This window comes from Hemicordylus capensis, chromosome 1, assembly GCF_027244095.1.
Source record: "Hemicordylus capensis ecotype Gifberg chromosome 1, rHemCap1.1.pri, whole genome shotgun sequence".
NCBI classification, from domain to species: domain Eukaryota; kingdom Metazoa; phylum Chordata; class Lepidosauria; order Squamata; family Cordylidae; genus Hemicordylus; species Hemicordylus capensis.
In genome coordinates, this window is record NC_069657.1 from 124623851 (window position 1) to 124637278 (window position 13428).

Genomic DNA, 13428 nt, shown 5'->3' on the forward strand with positions numbered 1-13428 from the left:
GACTGAAGTACAAATAAATTTAACTGTTTTACAAATTTGGTCTTCCAAAATGCAATGTGTTCCACATTTTATGTTTTAATTACAATCAAAGCTTAAAGAGCACTCTTGCTCTTGATCTCTCTTCCCTAATCCCACAGCTGTGTTATCTAAGCTCTATTCCCTCTTGGCAGCTGTACTGTTGACTTCTTGCTTCCTAAAGAGGACAAAAGACAGACAAGTACTATTTTGAAATGCACATTTTGACCAGGCCCTAATAGGCCTGATCTCTTGTCTTGCTTGTGTGCAGGGTGATGACCTTGCAGACTTGTGCTTCCACAGGGGTTCTGAGCTTTAATTGGATGTGGGCTCTGCAATATATGTCTGACATTCTTTAAAGAGCTGTGGCTTAGTTGGGGAGTATTTTGCACTTTTCTTGCTGATTACCAATATCAGAAATTAAAGCTGAAAAAAACATGCAGGCACACGCACACATGATGGGTACTCTGGGGGAGAGAGAGAGAGAGAGCAGCTAAAGAAACAGCAGGAAATGACTTGCCTAGCAAGCATGAGGTTGCCGGTTCAAATCCTGCCTGGTATGTTTCCCACACTATGGGAAATACCTATATCGGGCAGCAGCAATATAGGAAGATGCTGAAAGTTATCTTCTCATACTGCGCAGGAGATGGCAATGGTAAACCCCTCCTGTATTCCACCAAAGAAAACCACAGGGCTCTGTGGTCACCAGAAGTCGACACCAACTTGACAGCACACTTTACCTTTAAAGAGTAATAAAGTAATGAACAGTTTTTTGTCTGCTTTGGGAAATACTGAATTTAGCTATGGGAACATAGGAAGCTGCCTTATACTGAGTCAGACCTTTGGCTCATCTATCTCAGTATTGTCTACACAGACTGACAGTAGCTTCTCCAAGCTTACAGACAGGAGTCTCTCCTATCTTGGAGATGCCAAGGAGGGAACTTGGAACCTTCTGTATACAAGCATACTGGTGTTGTTCCCAGAGTGGCCCCATCTGAACAGTGTTCATACATAGTTTCCAATTAAAATGCAAACCAGACCCTGCTTAGCAAAGAGGGCAATTCATGCTTGCTACCACAGGATCAGCTTTCCTCCCGACTGGGGAATCCTAAAAGTAGAGGATATGACTTTCGACCACCTAATGATGGAACTTTATATGTGAAACACAATGCCCTTCAACCAGTATGCAACACTACCCAAAACCACTTCAGTTAACTCTGCATGTAGTGCACCATCTAAAACTGATATTCAGCTTTACTCATGTAAGGACTATTATTATTGTTGTTGTTGTTATTATTGTTGTTGTTATTACATTTATATCCTGCTCTTCCTCCAAGGAGCCCAGAGCGGTGTACTACACACTTGAGTTTCTCTTTCACAACAACCCTGTGAAGTAGGTTAGGCTGAGAGAGAAGTGACTGGCCCAGAGTCACCCAGTTAGTTTCATGGCTGAATGGGGATTTGAACTCGGGTCTCCCCGGTCCTAGTCCAGCACTCTAACCACTACACCACTCTGGCTCTCCTTTACTTCTGCTCTCTGCTCTTCTGTTTCTTACTTCTTACTTCTATCTCTTTTGTCCATATGATCTAATTAGTGCTGAAGATATCCAAATAACTGCTAACTTTCAGACTGTCAGAAGAAGAGTAGCCTACACATCCATACCATCCAGACCAGGGATTCTCAGCGTTGGGTTCCCAGATGTTATTGGACTTCACCTCCCATAATCCCTAACCAAAGGCCACTGGGGCTGGGGATTATGGGAGCTGGAGTCCAATATCATCTGGGGACCCAGTGTTGAGATTCCCTGATCTAGACCATCAGGCATAACATGTCAACTAAAAAACATTCTACCAGGATAGATTATTCATAGTAATCTTAATATTTCACCAGATACCTTAAAAGAACTCTTTAAGAGTGATTATTACTATTAAGGCTGAAAGAAGGAATATAAAGCTAGTAATGTCGGTTTCTGTCTGTGTATGTGTTTGTAGAACAGCAATTTGAAACTTATTACAGAAAAAGAGAATTAACAGGCCATATTCTCCAACACAGCAGATATCTATCTGTAGAAAACATACTTAAAATATGACAAAAGGATCATTTTCCTGGTTCTCATTAAGCCCTCAGGTTCCACTAAAATGAAAGATACAGTTTTCAGTCTTCTTGATGTGAGAGCCAGATAACCTGGCAATCTTTCCTCAACAGAGTTTTGTGACCAAAATAAAGAAATAAAAAAGAAAAGAAAGAAGAGGAGGAGGAGGAGGAGAATTTGGAGACTGCTATTAGCAAAAGGTTCTCATCTTCTGAATCTAGATTTGTGCTTTTCCTCATAATGTTCCAGTGCAACCTCTACAATAAAAATCCATTTTAGTTTGGGGTTGGAAATTAAATCAGTTTAATACAGCAACCTATCCTTTCTGACAGCATTGCTTTCTAAGTGATCCCCAGTATGGAATTCATATCATTAGAAGATTTGTATCTCAGCTTGCTTCTCCTTGACAAGAAGAATAAAAGGGAATGGTGACATTTTCCAATTTTAGGCTTGTCTGTGTTGTAACACTTCTGAATCCTCTGTCAACAGTGGCATGGTGTTGCACGCAGAGTGTTGGTTTTTTGTTTTAAATTTAAATCTCTTTCCAGGATCCATCTGTTATATAAATAAAAATAATGCAGCCCTATATTTTTATGGTACACTAATCCACCTTGGCTATGGTCTAATTATCAAATGATTTCATGCTACCCCGGTGGCAAGCTACATCCAGGCCCCTGAACACTTGCTGCTTAGGTCTTTTTAAATCCTCTTTGCACAGTTTCATTCATAAATTTGCTATGGCTTTTAAGGCAACATAGTCTGAAGCATATATTCTGATATCAAATAAGTGCATTTATGTTTCCACAATTCAGCAACTTAAATTTCAAATGCTCCACTTCACACATTACTTTATGCCCACCTTTTCCAGCTCTGATACTTGAACATATTATGATACAGTAGATTGATTCAGGGTGTCTGAAATATGGGATACACAGTTCTGATGACACTGCTTTTGACCCCCATGGTTGATTTTTCTGCATTGAAGCAACATAATGAGATCCCAGGAGCCAAATCACTACTGTTGTCATTTACCTGATTCTTAATCGTAAGGGATTTTCATGGCAATTGGGGTGTGATTCTTGTGCCCTGGATATAGAAGTCTAATCAGTCTGTGGCACTAGATTTCTTTCAAATATTTCTCTATTGGCATGCAACTGTTGTAAAACCAGTGCAAAAACTGATGCTGGCAAATATACCATACTGGTGCATTTGGTGTTCATGGAAAAGAATATTAACAGCTGTGATATGACAGTGACTGGGACTCAAAGTGTTTTTCAGCTCCCTCTGCATCATCTGGAGGTGCAAGGGTCCTGCTGATCACTTGTTGCAGAAGCACTTTGAAGCACAGATTTCTTTGGATTCCAGACAATTTATTTTAATGATTGGATATTCAGCAACAGTCTTAAAAACTCATCATTGTGTCATGGCCTATGAAGTCAGTGCAGCGGCCATGGTTTGTACCTTGGGAGTTAATGAAACATCTTAATCTTAGCAAGGAGGTCAAGCTACAATTGCCATAACAAAAATAAAGTTGCACTGACAATTTACTTGTGCTGAGCATAAGGTTCATACAGGTGAAACTCAGAAAATTAGAATATTGTGCAAAAGTCCATTAATTTCAGTAATGCAAATTAAAAGGTGAAACTGATATATGAGACAGACGCATTACATGCAAAGCGAGATAAGTCAAGCCTTAATTTGTTATAATTGTGATGATCATGGTGTACAGCTCATGAAAACCCCAAATCCACAATCTCAGAAAATTAGAATATTACATGGAACCAAGAAGACAAGGATTGAAGAATAGAACAATATCGGACCTCTGAAAAGTATAAGCATGCATATGTATTCAGTACTTGGTCTGGGCCCCTTTTGCAGCAATTACTGCCTCAATGCGGCGTGGCATGGATGCTATCAGCCTGTGGCACTGATGAGGTATTATGGAAGACCAGGATGCTTCATTAGCGGCCTTCAGCAATTCTGCACTGTTTGGTCTCATGTCTCTCATCCTTCTCTTGGCAATGCCCCATAGATTCTCTATGGGGTCAGGTCAGGCGAGTTTGCTGGCCAATCAAGCACAGTACACTGTATACTTTTCAGAGGTCCGATATTGTTCTATTCTTCAATCCTTGTCTTCTTGGTTCCATGTAATATTCTAATTTTTTGAGATTGTGGATTTGGGGTTTTCATGAGCTGTACGCCATGATCATCACAATTATAACAAATTAAGGCTTGACTTATCTCGCTTTGCATGTAATGCATCTGTCTCATATATCAGTTTCACCTTTTAATTTGCATTACTGAAATTAATGGACATTTGCACGATATTCTAATTTTCTGAGTTTCACCTGTAGGACCTTAGATTTCAGGTCTTCTGATGGCCCAGTATCCTCATCAACCATGGTAGCACTTAATTACCGCAGACAAGGCAGTGAGCAAGCACTAGCACAAGAGTTTTGACTCATACCAGAGCTGGAGTCCTTAAATCAGATTCTTTGCCTTCTGGATTGTGTTGCTAGTCTGCAGTTCTTGTTATTTATTTCAGTGGGCCACTTTGATGGTAAAGTATTTGTATGAATAAGTCCCTAAATGGCTCCAATTTGGATTCAGGTGGGAAAAGAGCCCCTGGCCTCTCAGCTGGCCCCACCCCACCCCCGGCCACTCTTCCTTGCTGTCTCTGGCTTGCCTCAGTCCTTTAAAGCCCAAACTCCCCAGACAAATCTCTCATGTGGACTCCGGAGCCTGGCTGATGGAAACTAGACTCCATGCAGCTGCAGCTCATCAGGACAATCAGGTCTGTGGCTCAAGTTGGCATCAGAGATTCCAGCAGCCAATGTTCTCTGCTGTTCAAGGCCGAAGGAAAGAGGCAGGGCCAGCTCAGGAAATCTCCCAGTTCAGGCCAGGGAGATTCAGGTGTGGAAAGAGTCCCAGGCCTCTCAGCTAGCCCACCCCCACCCCAGTCCAGGGTTTCTTAACCTTGGGCCCCCAGATGTTGTTGGACTACAACTCCCAGAATCCCCAGCCACAAAGGCCATGTTTGGGGATTCTGGGAGCTGTAGTCGAACAACATGGATGGCTTTTAAAAGGGTTTGGATAATTTCATGGAGGAGAGGTCTATCATCTGCTACTAGTTAGAGGGTTAAAGGCCACCTCCAGCCTCAAAGGCAGGATGCCTCTGGGTACCAGTTGCAGGGGAGTAACAGCAGGAGAGAGGGCATGCCCTCAACTCCTGCCTGTAGGCTTCCAGCAGGATCTGGTGGGCCACTGTGCAAAAGAGGATGCTGGACTAGATGGGCCTTGGGCCTGATCCAGCAAGGCTGTTCTTATGTTCTTAACATCTGGGGGCCCAAGGTTAAGAAACCCTGCCCCAGTCCATTTGACTCTGAGGTTCATCTTCTGCAACAGAGATCAATCCATAGCCTTTCACTGAAGTTCTTGTGTCAGCCCTTACCCTGCATGCCTCTCATTGATCCATAGCACTCAAATCCCAAGAGGCCACTTCTTCAGGTTCACCCACCATACCATCAGGACTCCTTTGCCCCTTCCCAGGGCCACTGTGAACCCTTCCCTTAAACTCTGCACCCTCTGCCCTTCTTGTTCGTTCTGTGGTTTGACTAGCAGAACTGCATACATCAAAGGAAATTAGGCTGCTGCTATCTCCTAAATAATACAACCTGAGGCAGACAGTATTGGACCATGAAACCTTTTTGTGTCCTTCTCAATAAGGGTTCACAATCGAATCATAATCACTAATAACTGCGCTTAAATCTAAATATTGCCATTATCTGACATCTAAATAGGTTTACAGTGAATCTCCCATGTAGTCCCATGACAGCATATCCTGTATAAATATCAGTTCTATTTATCTAAATGGGGATTAAAGTGATCAGGGGAAATTGATCAGACCTAAGCCCAAGGCCCAAAGCTGATTCCTTTAAAATGGCAGCAAGATATACTAGAGAACTGGGAAGTTGATAAAACTGATATTTGTACAAATGCTTATTTAATTTCAAGGTTTGTCCAGTTCTTCATATATGAATCCTAAGTTATCATCCTACCAATACGTGGATAAATCCAATACATTTTCCAGGGGCTATTTTAGCCAATGTGTCATTGAGGACTCTTGTCTCCTGTTACACTTTTGCAAATTCCCTCTCCTCTTCTCTGAAACTATTAAATTATGATCTAGATGCTTGCAATGAACTGAAAGCCTAGCCGAGTTACATAGCCTCATAAGTCTGAGACCTGCTTATTGCTCATCCAGTCTATTTCGGTTTACATGTCATCTGAAGTTTAAATTAAAGTCTTAAAAACGTTTGCCGCATAATGTTTGGTGCAAGGCACTGTTTAAGAAAATCCTTCTCCAAAACATTTAAGATGTGCTTTTAATTTGAGGAATTAGTCTAAATCCTGCTTAGATTATTATTTCAGCAAGAGGTGCCTGGGAACAGACTGGAAGTGATGCCAGGTGCATGTCCAGTGCCAAAGCTAGTTTAGAGTAAATTTGCTTTAAAACACAGGTTCAAGGACCCTGTCCTTTATCATCAAATGCCAAACCAATCTATGAAGAATTATACATAAAACACAAGCAGGGATTTAAATATAAATAAAACAACAGCCTGCTGTTATTTTTACTCTCACACACACAATCTGCTGCCTTGTAGACATTTGAAATATTACAATTTCCATTAAAAGATCAGATATTGTTTTCTCCTCCAAAGTCCTGTTTTTATTTAGTTATAAAATTGCCAGACTTTTCATCAAATTCCAACCAAGAGCAAAGGGGAGATGCACCTGCCATAACTAGCATCCCCCCCATGCAGCTTAATTACTGTAGATTAGGGATGTGCAGAATCACAATTCAAATAGCGATTCACAGCACACTCCTTACAACTTTAAAAGAGAGGAGAGGAGAGGAGAGGAGGTCCCTACCGCTCACCACCACTTCCTGTTTTGGTGGCACTCTCCCCAACTATCATCACGTGTCATCGGCGCTTTCCCCAGCTGCCCTCACACAACGCTGGCACACACATGGCCTCCACTCATGACCATGCAAATAGCTGCCATGCGTGCGTGGAGGCCATGTGCATAACGGTGCCACACAAGGGCAGCTGGGGAAAGTGCCACTGGTGTGTGCTGATAGCTGGAGGTAGTACCTCCAAAACAGGAAGTGGTGGTGAGTAGGGGTGTGCACAAAACCACCTGGCCTGGTTCGGTCTGAGTCCGAACTGGACTGGGCCAGTTCAGTCCAGCACCCCCTCAAAAACCCCTGTTTGGTTTGTTTCAAGGGGTTCATGAATAAAATAGAAGTTTTTTAGTCACTTGTTCCCTCCAGGGTCACTAGCGCGGCCGCTGGGGGGGCCTCTGGAGGTGCCTCCCCCCCACTGGCCTCCAAAATTGCCCCCTCACCTGGTTTGGGAACTCTTTGGCCCATTCTGGGCCTCACCCCTGTCATGGTGGCCATTTCGGGAGCTGCCGCACATGCCTAATGGGGCTCTGCATGGCCTGGGGTGTTTGGTCTGGCGCCGAACCAAACCGGGAGGTGTTCAGTCCGGTGCCGGACCTGTTTGCACACCCTTAGTGGTGAGTGGTGGAGGAGCAGGAATGGACCTGCTCTCCTCCCTTTAAAAGGTGCGGGGGATGTGCTGTCACTGTTTGAATTATGATTCATGCATATCCCTACTGTAGATAAACTGTCTCTCAGGTCCACCTCACAAAGTGGATTGGCTAGTGCAACAACATTTTCTCTATGCTGCAGTCAAATACTGAAAAGTACAGTGTTCATGTACCCTGCATATGATATGGCCATTTCATATATAAGCAGGTTTAGCTCACATAAACATCCATACAGATGTATGCATGCATTGTAGTGTGCATTCTTTTGCTCACTCTCACACATTCATGCAAACATACTCTTTCTTCATATGCACACAGAATATACATGGTCTTTTTTTGATATACATATTCATAAAAGGAAACCTTTCCCTTATCTAAATCAGAATTAACTTGGTTGAGACTTAGACAAAGTGATTTCATCAGCAAAGTTTCTTCTGGGAATGCATGTATGTATGTATGTATGTATGTATGTATGTATGTATGCATGTATTTATTTATTTATTTATTTATTTATTTGACACATTTGTATACTGCCCAAAACACAAGTCTCTGGGCGGTTTACAACAAAACAATAAAGACTACCAATAAAAAGATTAAAACATTTCAACAATTAAAATTTAAAATGTTAAAACTATTAAAAACACAGTTAAAACAATATATAATTAAAAGCCTGGGTGAACAAATGTCTCTTGACTGCCTTTTTTAAAGTTGTAAGAGATGGGGAGGCTCTTATTTCAGCAGGAAGTGTGTTCCAAAGCCTCAGGGCAGCAATGGAGAAGGCCTGTCCCTGAGTAGCGGGGGGGGGGCCCTCTGGAGGCACCTCCCCCCCCCACTGAAATTGGGATGCTACTCATAAGAAGATACAAACAGTGCTGCTGGATTAGACCCAAGTCCTATCTAGTCCTGCATCCTGTTTCACACAGTGGCCCACCAGATGCCTCTAAGAAGCCCACAGGCAAGAGATGAGCACATGCCCTCTCTCCTGCTGTCGCTCCTCTGCAACTGGTATTTAGAGGCATCTTGCCACTGAAGCTGGCCTATAGCCACCAGACTAGTAGCCATTGATAGACCTGTCCTCCATGAATTTGTCTGAGCTCCTTTTAAAGGCATTCAAGCTTGTGGCCACATCTCATGGCAGAGAATAACAAAGATTAATTAAGCACTTTGTGAAAAGGTACTTCCTTTTCTTGTTCCTAAATTTTCTGGCCGTCATTTTCATGGGATTACTCCTGGTAGGAATGTACAAACCGGTACAACCTTGAGCCAGTTTGACATCGAACTGGTCTGGCTTGAAGTTGAGCCGAATCCCCTGGGCCGGCTTGGGGCTGGCCTGGGAATCTGCAGAGGTGTGTGTGTGTTAGTTAAAAAGAATTTAACTTACAGCTGGGTTCGGCAGCCTTGGGGGTGCTGCCACGGCCATAGGGGAGATCTCTGGCAGTTCCTCCTACCCTGCCAGCCTCCTCCCAGTCTTCTAAAGACCATTTTGGGGTTGTTTCAGCCCTTTCTGAACCCCATGGTGGCCATTTTGGAGGCTGCCATGCATGCACCCAAATGGCCGCCACCACCTCAGAAAGGGCCAGAATGGCCCCAAAAAAGTTCATAATGGCCCGGGGGAGACTGGCAGGGAGGCTAGCGATGGAGGGAGGGAATTGCCAGAGACTCCCTCTGCAGCTGTCAGCAACACCTCCAAGGCTTTGGAGGCAATAAGTCTGCCTTTTGGGTTGGGGGGACAAAAACAAACACCATCCCTAGCACTCCTGAACTGGGCCCAAACTGGCTCAAATTTGAGCCAAGCTGGGCTCCTCGTTCAGGGTGACAAAACCAAACATGCCCAGTTCAGACTCAATCCAAACCAGGAAATCAGGTTTTGTGCACATCCCTAACCCCTAGTTTTAGTGTTGTAAGAGAGGAAGAAAAAGTTCTCTCTGCTCTCTCTCTCTCTATTCCATGCAAAATTTTATACCCCTTGATCATGTCTCACCATAGTCACCTCTTTTCCAAACTAAAAACTCCCAGATGCTGTAGCCTTGCTTCATAAGGAAAGTGCTCCAGAACCCTGATAATCTTAGTTGCCTTCTTCTGCACCCTTTCCAGTTCTTCAAAGTTTTTCTTATGATATGGTGAGCAGAACTGTACACAGTACTCCAAATGTGGCCACACCACAATAAAAATGCTAATATTATAATGCTTTTATATAAATCTATTAGCATTTTTATTTTCAATGCCCTTCCTAATGATCCCTACCATGGAATTTCCCTTTTTCACAGCTGCCATGCACTGAGTCAACACTTTCGACAAGCTGTCCATCATGACCCCAAGCTCTCTCTCCTGGTCAGTCAATGACAGCTCAGACCCCATCAGCATATATGTGAAGTTTGTGCTTTTTGCCCCAAAATGCATCACTTTACACTTGCTTACATTGAACCACATTTTGCCATTTTGTTGCCCACTCATCCAGTTTTGAGAGATCCTTTCAGAGCTCCTCACAGTCTGTTCTGGATTTCACTACCCTAAATAGTTTAGAGTCATCTGCAAATTTGGAAGCTTACCCCAATTTCTAGATCATTTATGAACAAGTTAAAGAGCACTGTTCCCAGAACCGATCCCTGGGGTACCCCACTTCCTACTTCCCTCCATTGTGGAAACTGTCCATTTATTCCTACCCTCTATTTCCTGTCCTTCAACCAGTTACCAATCCACAATTGAATCAGTTTGCTTATCCCACAAGGGCTAAGATTAGTTAAGAGTCTTTGGTGAGGAACTTTGTCAAAAGCTTTGAATAAGTCTGTAACAATCAGCCCTCCCATCCCCCTACAGAGTGAACTGAAAGTGTACCCTGTCTTGACTGACAGGCAGTGACTTCTAGGGATCCGCCAGTCAGCACACGGTGGGTTAGACCTTGAGGGCCATGAGGCAGGGGGAGAAGCATGTCTTTGTCCAGAAGGAGCTAGATGGGAGGTGAGGGAAGGACAAGCAAAAAGGCTTAGTGAAGAGCAACGGAATTTTGTTCCCTCATGGTCAAAAGCTAGCCTTGAGATTTCTCTCAAGAAGAAGGATCTGGCTGAAGGGCAGGAGATGTGGCCATGAGTTCTGGCTGCAGGAAAATCTCTCTGCAAATCCGAGGAAGCCAGGAGGGAAGGAAACTCGAATCCTCAACCATGGTTTTGGTGAGTTCAAGGCAAAGGAAGCCAGGGCTTGCTTGCTTGCTTGCTTGCTTGCTTATTTATTTATTTATTTATTTATTTATTTATTTATTTATTTATTTATTTGATTTTTATACCGCCCTTCCAAAATGGCTTAGGGCAGTTTACAATTACACAGCCCTTTGGGCTTCAGGGTGAGTTTAGACTATGGAACAGTTTGTTAGATGTGGCGTTAGAAATGTGTCTTTCTTTCATGTGCATTGTGCATCTCTGCTATTGCTCTAAGTTTGTCTATCTGTAATGTAACTAAGCTACAAAAAACTGAGCCGGCGCTATTCCAGTAGGGCGTTGCAAAAGTCTCTGTAAACTTTTAAAGGGACTTTTTGTATTTTCTTAAATCTATGTTATTTGCAACTAGGTAACCACGATTTTTAAAGTGTGCCGCCCTAATATTATCCGAGGGTGCTTTTTGAAGTATTCTTGTAGTTACAGAGTGTTTCTTTTACCTGTAACTAAAAGCTGAGAAAGCCTCAGATGGAAGCAGTCTGTAGTATTTTAAATAAAGTTTATTTTTCTTTTTGTCCTTTGCAATTTTAACCAGCCTCTTTAAGTGGATTTCTAACTCCGAGGGGCTGGAAAGGGCTTTTTGTCTCTGGTGCAACACATGTCTCAATTTGATTGCTCAGAACTCTACCAAGTTTTCTTATCAAATTTAGGCTTGCACATGGAGGTTTTTGTGTACTTTTCCAAAAGTAAAGAGAAGGAGAGTCTCCATGGACATTCACCCAAATCCCGGAAGGGGGTGGGGACTCTGTAATAAATTAGGGTGTGGTGGCAGTGAATCAGCTATGGATGAAACAGGAAAGTTGGTTAAAGGAATAGCCTTTGTTGGGAAAGCATGGAGGGAATGATTCAGCATTTTTCTTCCCCTCATGTGGGCATGCTTTGAGACAAAGGCTGGGTTAAATCCACTACAAAGTTGATATGTAGGCATTGCAATGCGCATATTAACTCCGGACTCTCAACAAAAATGTTTTATTGTGCACACAAAGAAAAATGAAAAGTTGGTAAACATAAAAGCATAAGACGTTTCAGTGTGACACACCATCCTCAGTTAAGTAAAACAAATGAGCACAGATGAAAACCTCAGTTTCCCAGCTGTTGTGTTATCATGTCTAAGGAATTTAACTGCTGAGGAACCAAAGTTTTCATCTGCGCTCATTTGTTTTGCTTTTTACTTGTTACTTGTTTTATTTTACTTTTACTTGTTTTATTTGTTAGGATGATGTGTCACACTGAAATGTCACACCAAAATGTAACACATTTCCTTTCAGTCCTCATACTGTGACTCAAAATGTGGAGGATTCTGTGGAGGACTCTGGTACTTCTAGGATTTCTAGACTGTTGGATACTATTCCTTCTTTAACATACAATGCTACTCCACCCACAATCCACTCCTCCCTGTCCTTTTTGTAGAGTTCCAGGAATAACCTGGTCGCACTGGTTCTCGCCATTCCACCAAGTTTCTGTTATGCCCACTATATCTATGTTTTCATTAGCAACCAAGCACTCCAGCTTGCCCCTCTTGCCTCAAAGGCTTCCAGCATTGGTATATAAACAGCTATACACCACCTCTTTCTTGGCTTTGGCACGTGCTATCTCCCTTACTGTCATTTGACCTTTTTGACCAGCTGACACGTGCTTCCATCTGTTCTACTCCTGGTTCTACTGCGTCCCCTTCTGGGTTTATCTGAAACATTTGCACCTTAGGGTATTTTGCTTGCCAAACAAGATACCACCCTGTTGGCAATCCCACTGCTCTGAATGCATTTTGGTTTTAAGAGCCAGCAGTCTGGTTCCATCTTGGTTCAAGTGTAGCCCAAACCTTGCCCCAAAATGTAATTCTAGTGCCTAACAAATATAAACCCCTTCCTCCCAGCACCACCCTCTGCCTGTCTTGCTGGCCTTGCATATGGAACAGGTAGCACTTCAAATAACACTCTCTTGGGGTTCTGGACTTCAATATGCTACCTAGCAGCCTAAATTTGGCTTCCAGAACCTCCCAACTACAATTCCCAACATTTTGGTGCCAACGTGTACCATGACAACTGACTCCTCCTCAACATTTCATAACAGCCTATCTAGATGCTGTGTGACATCCACAACGTTTGCACCAGGCAGGCAGGTCACCATGCAGTCTACATGCGGGTCACAAACCCATCTCTCTTTGTCGCTAATGATCAAATCACCCACTACTGGGAGGCACCCTGGAAGAGTATCCTTTGTGTGAGAGGATATTGGCACATCACCCAAGAAAGGGGTCCCTTCTAAGGAAGAATTCCCCTCTTCCTCAGACTGATGTCTTCTTTCCCCGAGACCTTAATTCTCCATGACAGCAGAGGAGCTGCCAGCCCGTGAGTGGGATGCCTCTGTCACATCCTTGACGGTCTCATCCACATATCTCTCTGCCTCTTTGAGCTTCTCCAGGTGAGCCACATTGGCTTTGAGGGGGGGGGGAATTGTTCCCTGAGAGCCAGGAGCTCTTTGCACCAAGTGCACAC